This window comes from Apium graveolens, chromosome 1 (assembly GCF_009905375.1).
Source record: "Apium graveolens cultivar Ventura chromosome 1, ASM990537v1, whole genome shotgun sequence".
NCBI classification, from domain to species: Eukaryota; Viridiplantae; Streptophyta; class Magnoliopsida; order Apiales; family Apiaceae; genus Apium; species Apium graveolens.
The window spans coordinates 27,383,564-27,398,747 of NC_133647.1; positions in this window are offsets into that span (position 1 = coordinate 27,383,564).

Here is a 15,184-nt window from a genome sequence, read left to right on the forward strand (position 1 = left end):
GCTTACTATTTGATGAAGTAACCATGGTTACTTCCTTACTATGGTTTAGTTAGTGCGTTATGTTTAATTAATCGTTTACGCGTTCGCTCGGTTACTTAAACGTTCTCCGCAATACTTATTCGTAAATGGTTTGCAATGTAATTCTTTTCGTATTTATTCCTTATATTTTTATTTATCCTAATTGAATATAAATCCGTAGGATTTTAATCTCATAATTATATTGTGATTCCCGTAGTCCTTGATAAGTCGTAATTACGGTTGTTTTTCAAAGTTTGTTTTCTTCGAAAACTAATAGCGTTTACATACACTTATTTGGTACGTATACTCGTAATATCTATTCCGAAACTCATTTTCTTATGCACTATATAGTGTGGGCTCAAAAGTTTTTCCCTTCTGTCAGGGTTACTATTCATTAAACATTTTACAGGGTCTCAAAAATTCGAGTTATTACAGGTAAGTTTCTGGATGTAGAAGCAATATAAGGCGTGACTAGCACATGTAACGGATAATAATAAGAAAATACCTAGGTTGAAAAGTTTGAATAATAAATAAATGCCCTGGACTGTCTGGAGGAAAGTGGAACGAAATAATTAGTTGGTAATTGTAAAAGTTATGAGAAGGAGGAAAGTGAGCATACTAGTGATGTTGTAGAGAAGAAGGATATAATTATGAGGTTGTGTAGTGATTATCGGGAGTTTAATAAAATGACGAATAAGAATAAATAACCCCTATTAGGAATTAATTACTTATGTAATTTAATTCAAGGAATGTGTTATTTCTCGAGGATTGACTTAAGATCCAGCCTGAGGACATGTCAAAGATTGCGATTAAGATGAGTTATGAGCATTGCAAGTTCTGGTGATATTATGTGGGGTAATAAGTGCATCAGTTATCTATAAGGATTTAAGGAGTATTTGGATAAACAAATTATATTTATTGATAACATCCTCGCCCATTTAAGGGCTAAGGAAGGCCAAGTTGAAAACCTAGAGAAATGCCGCGAAGGATTGAACAGTAGCAATTGTATAATAAACCTTAAAAGTATGAAGTTCTGGTCAGGAGCCCGGTTGTTTGAGTAACTACCAACCAAGCAAGGTCCATTTAGGGATCAATATCTTGAATAGAAGAGAAGAAATGAATATGATTAAGATTACTGAGGAATTAATAGAAGAATTGGAAAGAGTAAAAGTTGGAGTTCGAATACCTAAAGGTGAAAAGAAGTGAATATATGAGATTACATTCTAATCTTGGCGGGTGAGAATAAGTAAGAGGTGTTCGAATGTTTGGAACTAAGTTGAAAATAAGTACTGCTTATCATCCTTAGATGAAGGGTTAAAGTGAGAAGGTAATTCAGACAATATAAGATATGTGGAGAGTATATATGATGGGTTTAAAAAGGGAACTGCGGTAATCACCTACCATAGATCGAGTTTTCTATGATAATAGTTACCATGTTAGTAAGAGAATGCTACTTTGCGAAGTGTTGTATGGATATAAGCGTGGGTCCTCATTCTATTGAGATAAAGTGGGAGTAGAGATATTGTTAAGACCTGGGCTAATTTAGTACATCAAGAGTGTAGTGGTGTTGATTCGGAAAAGAGTTAAAACAACTTGGGATAGACAAAGAAAGAAAATGGATTTACATCAAAAGAATATAAATATATAGAAATAGGATTGTGATAGTTTCACCTTGAAAGATATTGGTTAAGTTTAAATAAGAGGGACAAGTAGAGTCCTAAATGTAATGAACCGTTAGAGGTATAAATAAATATAAGTAAAGTTGCCCATGAGTTGATGTTGCCGCTGCAGTTGCAGTATATGTATATAATGTGTTAAGCGTATTAATATTAAGGTGATATGTATCTGATTCGAACCAAGTCATTGATTAGGAGCCAATGGGCTCTCATCCAAATTTGTTCTACGCAGAATAATCGATCCAAATCCTAGATCATTAAGAGCGAGTCCTTAGTAATGAGTTTATATCCATATTGAGTATGATTTGAATAAATCCTTGAGTCAAAAAGTTTACTTTAGAGTTAGAGTCAGATATGCTTGACAAATATCCTCACTTGTTTAATTAGATCATATTCTGAGGATAGAATCTTTTTAAGGGGGGAAGGATATAACGACTCGTGTATTTTTGTATTATTTGAATACGTAATTATGGAATTATTAAATAAGCAAAACATGTGTATAGCTTCTATCAGCTATCTGTTGTTTTATTATTATCCATGTGTGAGTTATGGTGTACGGGGTTGTCCGCGTATTTAATTATTGAGAAGTACTGAATTACTTTTAAAGTGGATTTATTGCAAATTTATTTGCATAAATACCGGGACTATCTTTAAAATTGTTTTTACGCTTTTATAATTACAATATTTATTTTTGGGATTTTATAAAATTTAGAAATTAATATTTTATCAATTATTTAGCCCTGTATGATTTTCTGAGTGCATTTATTTGTAAAATATGTATTTAATTCCCAAATTCTTCAAAAATTATGAAACTCATATTTATTTAAGTTTGGAATATTCTGAGAATTTTAAAATTATTTTGGGAATTTTCGTAGTTAGTTTCACCCGCGCGTCGATTCGTTTAATTGATAAAAGCAGATATAAATTGCATTTCAGAAATTAGTTTAAAATTATGAAATTTATATTTTTATTAACTACGGGATATTTGTAACATTTTAAGACTATTTTTGTAATTTTCTGAAATTATTTGAAGTGCAGCTCGGTTCGTTAATTGTGAAAGGCGGGTACGAGTTGCTTTTAAAAAATGCTTTAAAAATTATGAAAATTTTATTTTATAAGTTTTGGGATTTTTATAAAATTTTAAAACTGATTTCATAAATTTTCGGGTTAATTCTTACCGGCAGACTTGTTCGTTATTTTGTGAAGCACGGATAAATTAAGGCTTTTATTTCGAATTTGGGACACGTGTTTAATCTCGGGGAAACAAAGCAACGTGGCAGTGAGGGAGATAAGGATTAGTAAATAAATAAAATAGATATAAAATAGATAAGTATGTATGAGCTTATCCCCTGTTAATTAAAAACAATGAGTCTCAGGGGGGTATTCTCTCCTCTCGATCCTCTTGTTCTACTTCTCAGTGATTCCGGAGGTTCTGCCGCCTTTTTTTCCTGGTAGTCGCCGCCTTTATTTTTCTGACGCCGCCCTTCTTATTTTCAGGTACAGAGGGTCGTGGCTCGTTGTTTGGTGTCGTGCGCGTGACGCGCACTTGTGTGTGTTGCTTCTGCGTCTGTGATTGTATCATGGGCTGTGTTTTCTGATTTGCTTCCCGGCCGCCGCCAGACTTTATTCCGGCGTGGTGGCCTGTGCGTTGGGGCGTGTGTATGCATGTATGCACAGTTTAATTGGAATGGTGGCTGTGTTGCTATTACTCTTTCGATCGTTGTCCTACTATTTCGATTTTATGCAATTTTGATTCGGGTTTCTTAAATTTTAGCAGGAACCTATTTGATTATTTTAATGAAATAAATTCGTCTTATTTTCATGCAGAAATTTTTTACTAATCGGTAAAATACGAGTTAAGGATATAAAGTACGGATTATAATAATAATTAGTGGGTTAAAGCAATGATTGGGAATTTGTGAAATCTGGATTACGTGATTGTTTGGATTGTCGGATTATGGTTATTGTGGGCTTGTTGTTGTGATTTGACGTCGAGTTGTTCGACGGGTAGGCCGATAAACAGAGGAGGTGCTGCCCGAATTTTTGGAAATTAAATTCGGAAATTCGGGACAGACCCTGTAATTGTCGGAACATCGAGCGAGTATAAATAAGTATATACATATATTTTGTGCGAAACCTGATTGTATATTGTGGTGAATGTTCTGTCAAAATCCAGTAACCCTAATTATTGTGTATGTTATTATAATATGTGTAATTTTGAGTCAGGATTTGATATCGAATGGGTAGGTTATTAGCGAGGATATGTCAAGCATACCTAGACGTCTAACGTAGGGTATTCGGCTCTGTAGGTTCTAATCGAAGGACTCAGGAATTAATATCGAAATAAAGATAACCTTGTGATCAGTCGACAAGTGTAGCGAGGTTCCAAGCGAAGGACCTGAACGTTGAAGTCGGATCCAGGATAGTCTGATAGTAAGGCGATAAAGTCGAGCGTCCAAGTCAGTCCAAGGTCAATCGGTATTAGTTTTAAAGTTCTGCAAGGCAAGTACCCCTGACCATTCTTTTATGGTTCAATACATATGAATAGCTAAATGTTTTACTTTCGTAATGGAACAGAAAGGTTTTAAGTTACGTATCCCCCGTATTTGAAATGTTGTTTAAAATTATGTTTTGGGGAAAAGTAACTTCTGAAAACACCTATCTCTAAACGTGATTTAAATGAAAAGAGGATTTGAATAGTGTGTTGTGACAGAATTGATTTTGAAAAAGAGATAGGTAAAAGTGATTTTGAAAACTGGATAAAACGATCAGATATGGGATACGTTGGGGCCAGAGTAGGCCTATTGAGGTGGCGTAAGAGGCTAATTCGGTTGCGCGCACTGTATAACCGATTAGTCCAGCAGGTCAGAGACCTAGCTAGTCTCTGAGTTCCGGAACAGGTAAATGGGATGGCAGTTAGAGCCGTCTGGTGTTGATAGCCTGATCAGCTGTCTTCACATATCCGCTACGTATCTGATTGGGATTTGTGATTTACATAAGAGCATAAGTAGTTGATACAGCGGTTTTATAAAAGTGATTAACATGCTAAAATTGAACTCTGATATTTGTACACAGCACACGACAATTGATTTTGTTTTACAGAGCATGCTAGTTTTGATATCCAGTTTACACCTGTTTTACATATTTCTAACTAATTATGAATTCTGTTCCTATAACTGCTTTACTTTAAACTGTTTTACTTGTTATTCATATAGTGGTGCTGTTGAGCAAGCAATTGCTCACCCTTGTAGAATATCTTATATGTATTGTAGATGCATAGGAGATTCTTGCACGGTAGTCAGGGCAGAGTTCCAGCTTCTTTCGTGTCAGGCTCCTCTGAGATAGTTGTGTTCAGACCAGATGAGGTCTGGTGAGTTGCTGCATTAATTTAGTGGTCAGGATTGTGTAAGGTAATTTGAGTTGTGTTAGTTGAGTAACTTAAGTCATACTTAAACCTGGAAAAGGTCTTGGTAAAGGGGTCGTATTTAGGTATTATTAATGAGTTGGACTGAATTATGATTGTTATTATTGTTGTTGGTGACATCAACTCCTGACCCCGGGGTTGAGGCCGTCACATTAGTGATTAAAAGATTAGTGTGATTTTGCAAAAGTTTGAAATTGAGTTTGCATGTGAGGATTCTTAGAAGAGGCCGATTGGTTCTTGTTTTTCTTGGAAAATCATGTTGATTTTGTTGATGTGAATGACTTATTGATAATTGTTTTTATAATTGTTAGTGTAATGAGAATAAGTTATGGTTAAAAGTCCAAATTGATGCATGCATGTTGTGATTCTTGGAAATTTTGAATGCTTCTACTTGATTAAGTTGAATTAAGTGTTAAATTGAGTGTCATCCATGATTACGTATGAATTATGAGTTTAAATGAGTTGTAAGAATGAAATTAAACTACTTTGGAACGATATACTTGATGCATGTCAAATGAGGGTTTTGCATGTTTGATTCTTGATTGTGATAAGTGTTAAGGCCGGATAGGCCATAGGAATTAAAGGTCAAAATATGAATTTTGGCAATTGATAGAATGATTGAGTATTTATATGTGAAAATCTTTGATTTTGCTTGTTGGATTATTGTTTTAGTTCGAATTAAAGATAAAAGAAAAATGGAAAATGAGTTGATTGATTTTAAAAGCTATAAGTGATAGTTATGGTCGTAAGTAATTAGCTATGAATGAAATTGTATGTTCGTATAAGTTATAAATGTTTGATTTGGAGAATAGTCAAGATTTAGCGAGTATAAGTTGGTGATCGAGTATATATAGAGATATAAAGGCTATGAGAAAAGAATGTGTTATGTGCTATGTGCATGTGTGTATATAAGCTATACTCGTATAGTTCGAGTCAGAAGTATAATCGGACTATCGTATTGAGTGAACGTTCCGAGAACGAGAGTTGAGAAACTAATTGAGGTTTTGGTTTTGATTGTAGATTCAGAACGTGAGGGCATTCGGGCTAGGAAAGGGAAAAGTATACTAGGTGGCAATAGTTCAACCTTTGTGAAACAGGAAAGCGAATTCAGGCAAGTAACTCTAATTACTTGTGTAAATGGTTATAGTGAGAATGTTGTTCATACCATGTAAAGTATTAAACTGTTAAAATAATGAAACCCTATTATTGATTTGAGATACCCTGTCTTTGATCTTGCAAAACTGTTACTGAGAAGTTTATTGATTCAACCCTTTGGTAACCTATCTTTTCTGCTCAACTTATTTGTTATACCTTGAACTGTTACAAACCCTATAATTACCTTTACGAACCCCTTGTAATGATTCCATATTCTTTGATCACCATCTCCCCTACTGATCCTTGGAACAATCTGATTCTTTTAACTTAAGTACCTTGTTATCATTGATTCAAAACCCCTAGAATTTCATCTTGTTTATCCTTGATTCATTTCCTTAACCTTGAATTCTTGAAATTGAATCTAAGAATGAGTTTCGACTTGAAAGGGTCCGAATGATTTCATATTCTTGGTAATGATAAAATGAATTTAGAAAACCTACTTTTTCCAACTCAAGGTTTTCCAAATGAATTCCTGATGGATTGGATTGGACGTAAGAGGCTAGTGGGACTAGTCCAGTCATTGTAAGAGGCTAGCGGGGCTAGTCCAGTTTAAGGCTGGAATTATGCCGTATGGTACCTTAAAGACCGGATGGAGGTCGGTACGGGCTGATCACCCATATTAAAATGAAATGAAAAGATAAAGTGGTCCAATCAAGGGTTCTATATTGATTACTTAAAATGAAACTGAAATTTCTTGTTCAGAAATTGATTCTTGAAAATGAAAAATGGTTTATATTGTTGTTTAAAGAGTTGGTTGTGATATTGTGAAGCTTAAAGCTCGTGAACCCTGATTTTAATCTGTTGATCATATAATTGATTCCATATAGTGAGATATTGTTGCTTTCCTTTCTGAAAGATCTGTTTTTATCCTTTAATGATTTGTGGTGAATGTCGGCTTTCACACTGCTTCGAGCCCTATTCCTTGAAAGCCCCACAATTTTCCTTTATAACCCTTTCATAACCCGAAAGATGGAAATCTGCCACCTAGAACTGATAAAGTAGAATGCCCTGAGTTTGGTAAAGTAAATTGTGAATTTTATATTGTAGAACTGCTTTATAGTTACTTGCTGAGTTTTATACTCATATGTTTTGTTTTAATCTAACCATGGCAGTTAAGCAAGAAGATGGCCAGGCTTAGGCGCACTACTCATAAGAGCGTACCTGGTGGTCCCTACCGTGTTGAGGGCTTCCGGTTGCCAGAGCAGGTAGTGGTGTTTTTGAGTGAGAAAGTGCTTAGCCAGAAAGTTGTAAAGATACAATGGGTTATCTGTCGGTTCCAAGCCGGGATCGACTATGTATATTTAAAATTATTTTGGGGTTGTAAGTTATATTTTATGATTGGTAGTTGTAATCTTGTCTCATACTTTATCCTTTTTGATCCTGTTAGTAGTTATCGGGGTTTATGCTTATTTAATTATTAGATTGAAGGTGTGTGGGTCCTCATTTCCTAACCCCGAGATTGAGGGCGTCACAGCGCGGGCGCGCCGTGCTTCTGTAGATGAGCTTGATTTTTTTTCTTTTTCTTATTTTTTTGTGTTTTTCTCCTTGTTTTCTTCTTCTTCTTCTACCTACTAATGTACAACAAACTTGGGTTGCCTCCCAAGAAGTGCTTGGTTTACGTCGTTAGCTTGACGTAGAAACTCAAGATTAAGTAGATAATAAAACGGCACTAACCACCTCACGGTTTGCCGTATCCCCATAGTAATGCTTCAACCTCTGTCCATTCACCTTGAACGCTTGGCCTAGATCATTCTCAAAAATCTCCACCGCTCCATGTGGAAACACAGTTTTGATAATAAACGACCCTAACCACCTCGACTTCAACTATCCTGAAAAAAGACGGAAATGAGAGTTGAACAAAAGAACTTGTTGCCCTGACATAAATGATTTGAGCACTAGACCCCTATCGTGCCACCTCTTGACTTTCTCCTTATATATTTTATTGTTCTTATACGCTTGGAACCGAAACTCGTCGAGTTCATTCAGTTGAAGCATTCTTTTCTTACAGGGCATCTAAATCAAGGTTCAACTTCTTCAAATCCCAATACGCTTTATGCTTGAGCTCCACAGGTAAATGACATCCCTTACCATAAACCAACTGAAATGGCGACATGCCAAGCAGAGTCTTGCATGCTGTTCTATACGCCCAAACAGCTTCATCAAGCTTCAAAGACCAATCCTTCCTTGATGGACACACAACTTTCTCTAAAATGCGCTTGATCTCCCTATTAGATACCCCAGCTTGACTATTTTTCTGAGGATGATAGGTTGTATCGATGTGATGTTTGCATCATAACAGTGAACTTGTGATTGTAAAAATGCGAACCCTCATCACTAATTATGACTCTTGGAGTTCCAAACCTCGTGAATATCTGCTTATGAAGAAAATTAAGCACTACCTTCGCATCATTTGTCGGCAAAGCCTTGACTTCAACCCATTTCGAGACATAATCAACTGCTAACAAGATATACTGATTATTGCAAGATGAGATAAACGACCCCATGAAGTCGATTCCCCAAACATCGAAGACCTCAACCTCGAGAAGCACATTAAGAGGCATTCCATCCCTCTTAGACATATTACCCATACGTTGGCATCGATCACACTTCAAAACAAACTGATGCACATCCTTAAATAATGTAGGCCAGAAAAATCCTGCTTGAAAGATACGAGTTGATGTCTTTCCTCCACCATAGTGGCCTCCATACGCATTCGAATAACAATCTCGCAAGATCCCCCCCCCCCGTTTCGCTGTACGGAATACATCTCCTAATAATTTGGTCAGCTCCTTGCCTAAACAAATATGGCTCATCCCACATGTACCACTTCACCTCATGAAGAAACTTCTTTCTTTGAGTATAAGATAAATCCGGAGGCATGATATTACTCACTAGGTAGTTCACAATGTCTACGAACCATGGTTCTTCTTCTTGGACCCCAAACAGCTACCCATCAGGAAAAGACTCATTTATCAATGTGTTATCCTGTGAAGTTGCACATGGATCTTCCAAATGGGAGAGATGATCAACGACTTGATTCTCAGTACCTTTTATGTCCTTGATCTCTAACTCAAATTCTTGAAGTAAAAGAACCCATCGAATCAATCTAGGCTTCGAGTCCTTCTTCGAGACGAGATATCGAATAACAACATGATCAGTGAAAACTATCACCTTCGTCCCAAGCAAATGGCTAAGAATTCGATGGCTAAGAATTCTATCTCAGTAGTAGTATAATTTAGTTGAGCACCATTGAGGGTCTTACTAGCATAGTAGACCATATGAAATATGTTGTTATTTCTCTGCCCAAGAACTGCTCCAACTGCATAGTCACTTGCATCGCAAATCATCTCAAAAGGTTCATCCCAATTACGTGCAGTTATGATAGGTGTCGTGATTAAACTCTTCTTCAAGAACTCAAAAGCAGCTAGGCACTCATCATCAAACTTGAATGGGACATCTTTCTTTAGATGATTGCACAAGGGTTCAGAGATTTTCTAGAAGTCCTTGATGAACCGCCGATAGAAACCCGTATGACAAAGAAAGCTGTGAACTCCCTTAACAGAAATTGGTGGAGGAAGGTTTTCGATAACCCCCACCTTGGCTTTTTCCACCTCAAGTCCTTTACAAGAGACCTTGTGCCCAAGAATAATGCCCTGTCGCACCATAAAATGACATTTCTCCCAGTTGAGAACCAGATTGGTCTCAACACACCTTTTAAGAACGGCGCCAAGATTCTGCAAGCATTCATCAAAAGAATCACCAAACACAGAGAAATTATCCATGAACACCTCCACATTCTAACCAATCATGTCAGAGAATATAGCCATCATGCATCTCTGAAATGTGGCAGGCGCTCCACACAACCCAAAAGAAACTCTTCTGAAGGTAAAAGTTCCAAACGGACAAGTGAAAGTAGTTTTCTCCTGATCTTCTGGAGCAATGCAAATCTGATTATAACCCGAATAGCCATCCAGAAGACAATAATACTCATGCCCAGCCAATCTGTCAAGCATCTGATCAATAAAAGGAAGAGGGAAGGGATCCTTTCTCGTGGCTTTGTTCAGCTTTCTGTAATCCATGCAAACCCTTCACCCCGTGACTGTTCTCGTAGGAATGAGCTCATTCTTCTCATTAGCAACAAATGTGATACCTCCTTTCTTCGGCACACACTACACTGAACTCACCCAAGAACTGTCAGAAATGGGATAGATGATCCCTGCATCTAGCCATTTGAGAATTTCCTTCTTCACAACTTCTTTAATAATTAGATTAAGCCTTCTATGTTGCTTAATAGTAGGCTTGCTACCTTCCTCTAGCAGAATTTTATGCATGCAATAAGAAGGGATGATTCCCTTAATATCTGATATAGTCCAATGAATTGCCGATTTGAACCCTCTCAGAATTCATAAGAGCTCTTCATCATCACTACCTGAAAGGTCAGATGCAATAATAACAGGCAAAGTAGATGCATCACCTAAAAAAGCATACCTTAAGTGTTCAGCAATGGTTTAAGCTCAAGTGTAGAAGCTTCCTCGATAGATGGCTTGAGGCGCTTTGGAGATTTGTTTAGCTCCTCCATTCCAAGAGATTCAAAAGTCATATCCAGCCTTCACTTCCAGGGAGAAGCATTTAGATACTACAACTGCTCATCACCTTCATCATCTTCACTATCTGAATTCCCCAACAGGGCCTTCTCTAAGGCATCAGACCTTAGCATAACATCAAGTTCTAAAGTAACCACAGAATCGACTAACTCTACCTTTAAGCATTCCTCATTTTCAGTCGGGAATTTCATGGCATTAAAAACATTGAACGTCACATCCTGATCCAACACTCGTATAGTAAGCTCACCCTTCTGCACATCAATCAAGGTTCAACCAGTAGCCAAGAATGGTCTTCCCAAGATTATTGTTATCTTCTTATCCTCCTCGAAATCAAGAATTACAAAATCAGCAGGGAAGATAGTTTATCAACCTTGACCAAGACATCCTCCACAATGCCTCGTGGATATGTAATAGAACGGTCGACCAACTGCAAGGTCATATAAGTAGGTTTTGGATCAGGTAAGTCTAACTTCTTGAAGATAGACAAGGGAATCAGATTGATGCTAGCTCCCAATTCACATAAGCATTTTTCAAATGACACTTTTCCAATGGTACAAGGAATAGTGAAGCTTCCAGGAGCTTTAAGCTTCAGAGGCAACTTCTGTTGCAACACAGCACTACATTCCTCCGTGAGAGCAACTGTCTCTAAGTCATCAAGCTTCACTTTCCGAGAGAGAATACCTTTCGTAAACTTCACATAACTAGGCATCTGTTCAAGGGCTTCAGCGAAAGGTATGTTGATATGAAGTTTCATGAACACCTCCAGAAACTTCTCAAACTGCTTATCCAACTTTTTCTTCTGCAGCCTCTTAGGAAAAGGGGGTGGAGGATAGATCTGTTTCTCCCATGTATTATCCTTAGGAGGAGTGTGTTCCACAGTAGTCTTCCTTGGCTCCACTTCTACTTCCTTCTGCACTTCTTCTTCAGCCACAACTTCTTCTTCCGAAATTTGAGAGTGTTCGGGATTTGCAACCTTCCCAGACCTCAATGTAATAGCCTTTACCTGCTCCTTAGCTTCCCTCTTTCCCGGTACTTCAGTGTCACTAGGGAGTATACCAGGTTGATGATTTAGCAAGGCTTAGGAAATTTGCCCAATTTGATTCTCCAAGGTCTTGATGGAAACCGCTTGGCTCTTGCACATGAGCCTCAACTCCTCCAATTCAGATTTTTCATTAGACTGTTGCAGCTGGAGCTATTGTCTTGGTGCATATTGTGATTGCTGAAAACCAGGAGGGTTGTATTGCTTTGATGCACATAGCTAATAAGGCTGCTGAACCGTATTCTGAGTATACTCCAGCTGAAGTTAGGATGATTGCGGTTGTTGGGATGATAAGTGGCTGGAATTTGCTGCTGCGACCTCTGAAAGTTGCTCACGAACTGAGCTGATTCACTAGAAATAGTACACTGCTCCGTCTCATGGGCATCAACACAAAGCTCACAGACACTAGTGATCTGATCAACTCCATAATTAGCCAAAGAATCCACCTTCATCGTCAAAGCCTTAAGCTGAGCAGCTATAGTAGTAGCTATATCTAACTCCAGAATTCCTGCTACCTTGCCCAGAGATAGTCTCTGAGTAGGATTCTGGTATTCATTGATAGCCATCAGTTCAATCAATTCATAAGCTTCATTATAGATTTTAGCTCACAAGGCTCCTACTGATGCTGCATCAAGCATGGGTCTAGAAGTAGCACCCAATCCATTATAGAAGCAGTTAATGATTATCCAGTCAGGCATCCCATGATGTGGGCACTTCCTAAGCATCTCTTTAGTTAAGAACTTTTGATCAAGATCCTCCCATTTGGTGATAGACCCTGGTGGTAGAGAATATAACCAGCACTTAGCTTTATCCCGCAGAGAGAATGGGAAAAGCCTCAACTTAATAGCATCTTTAGAAACTCCATTGAACTTGAAAGTTTCACAGATCTCGATGAAATCTCTGATGTGCATGTTGGGGTCTTCTGTCAGGGAACCCCCAAACGGAACTGAGTTCTCTATCATCTGAATTGTGCTCGACTTGATCTCAAAGGTATTAGCCGAGATGGCTGGTTAGACAATACTAGACTGAATATCATTAATCTTCGGTTGAGAGTAATCCATCAAAGCCTTCAGATTCGCTTCTGGTTCTCCCATTGCAATAAGAGCTTCTTCTTCAACTTTTTCCTCCACAAGAACTTCCTCGAAAACTTCCTTAGCTACTACAACTTCTTCCTCAGCTTAATCCAATGTTCTCTTACGAGACCAAGAACGCTTATGTATACACGCTCGCTAGAGTACCTGAAACACGACAAGGAAACAAGTAAGTAACGATGTCCGAGTCAATGAACTTTAATGACCACTGATGACAAACACATAAAATAAAAATTAACCCCAAGTCCCCGGCAGCGGCACCAAAAACTTGTTAGGACGAAAACACGCGCTAATATTCACGCAAGTATATGCGATCGCAAGTAATATATAATTATTTCTGGTTCATTCCCACAGAGACTAGTTAGGTTAATTTCAATCAATGCCCTTATGCAACAATGATATGGTTATTATTCAATTCTAAGACGATTAACAAAGTGAGATTGTTATAACTAAGATTAACTAAGAAATTATACTAAAGAGTATTAACTAAGAGAATTAAAAAGGATTGTTTTACTATATGACACAAACATGGGATTCTAAGTTCATTACTGTAACAACCCAAATCCGGGGTCAAGATTTGGTGTCACTAAACAATCTTTACATACAATAAAAGAATATTCAATTAATCCCTTTTATCCGGATCGTTTACAGGTTATGGTATGAAACAAGAATCTAATCTTCTATAACTCACAACAACTAGAATACAAGTGTAAATACCTTTGAACTAATGCTCTTGTCACATTCTTCTAACACCTTAAACCTCTCACAACAACTAGAATACAAGTGTAAATACCTTTGAACTAATGCTCTGTTTCTGGCAGAAATAAGAATTTACAAAGCAAGAGTGAGCCAAAAATGCCCAGTAAGTATATAATTTGAGTTTCAAACATTAATATCAAAAGAAAACTTCCGGATAAAATCTTAAAACCATTTTAAACAATTCTATTTATTTGAATGAGTTGAGCAAATAAACGTTGGCTGTCACCAGCATTTAATTATAAATTCAAAATCGACAAGCGATTCCCCGATTCATCTCCTGAATCAGGGTTCTGTCCGGTTTTGGAATCATGAAAACCTTTCGAAAGAGAATGCCGTTAATGGCGATCAACAATAAATTAGACTGGACACTAGTTCGCATCTATATTATGCTGATCAATCAGAATATAACGCAGATCTATATCTCAATATATAGATCTAGTCGGGTCCCCAAGCACTACGGCCCATCTCGAGGCACCAGTCATCCCGGTCCTCAGGATTAAGTAAAACTCAATCCCCAAAATATCACTATCCAGCCCGTAGAGTGTTTTGATGTCAAACCATTTTGAATTCAAAACATCCCAATTCAGGGTTTGCAAATAACCCGAAAGAATGGGTATTTGCTCATGAGAGCAATCGAATTATAGGAACAAGAATAAATGAACAAGCATAATATGAGTAATTGCAGTGAAATGTAAAACATTTAACTATTCTGAACTTCGAATAGGATCGAAGAAATAATTGCAGTAGTTTAAAAGAAAATTCAGGAATACTTGCAGTATTTTAAAAGAAAAATCCAGAATACTTGCAGTGTTTAAAAGAAAATTCGGGAATACTTGCCTCCACAAGCTTTAATCGCTATTACTAGTTGACTTTTGTTCGACTTGAACGTTCGGTTATCGTCAAACTATTGTCTTATTCTGGATACGATCCCAACACTCAGGCCCTTCGATTGGAACTTCGTTAATCTTGACGTCTAATTGCTAGATCACTCCTAGTCCAACGTCAAATCTCGGGTCTTCCGACTAGGACCTACAGGGTTAAAATACCCTAATTCAGATAATCGGTTCGCTTAACATCACATCACTATCCTATTCTACCCATACGATTTCATAATCCAACTTATATTTATATGTATTATTTAAATACACGTAGCAATTATGGTTCACATTTTTAAAACTCGGTTCGGTATTTATTTTCAGAAAATACATATATTCGTCGTTTTGAAAAACAGGGCAATCGATTATTTGTAAATCATTTTGTCTCAATCGCACTTAAGTTCATATAATATGACTAAATATGATTATTCGACGTCTCCGATAATTATAGGTTACGTTCACGTAATTTCGAAATTAATTTCCCGAAAATCGGGCAGCGTTTCCTCTATTTATCGGCCTGCCCGTCGAATCATTTCGACGTCA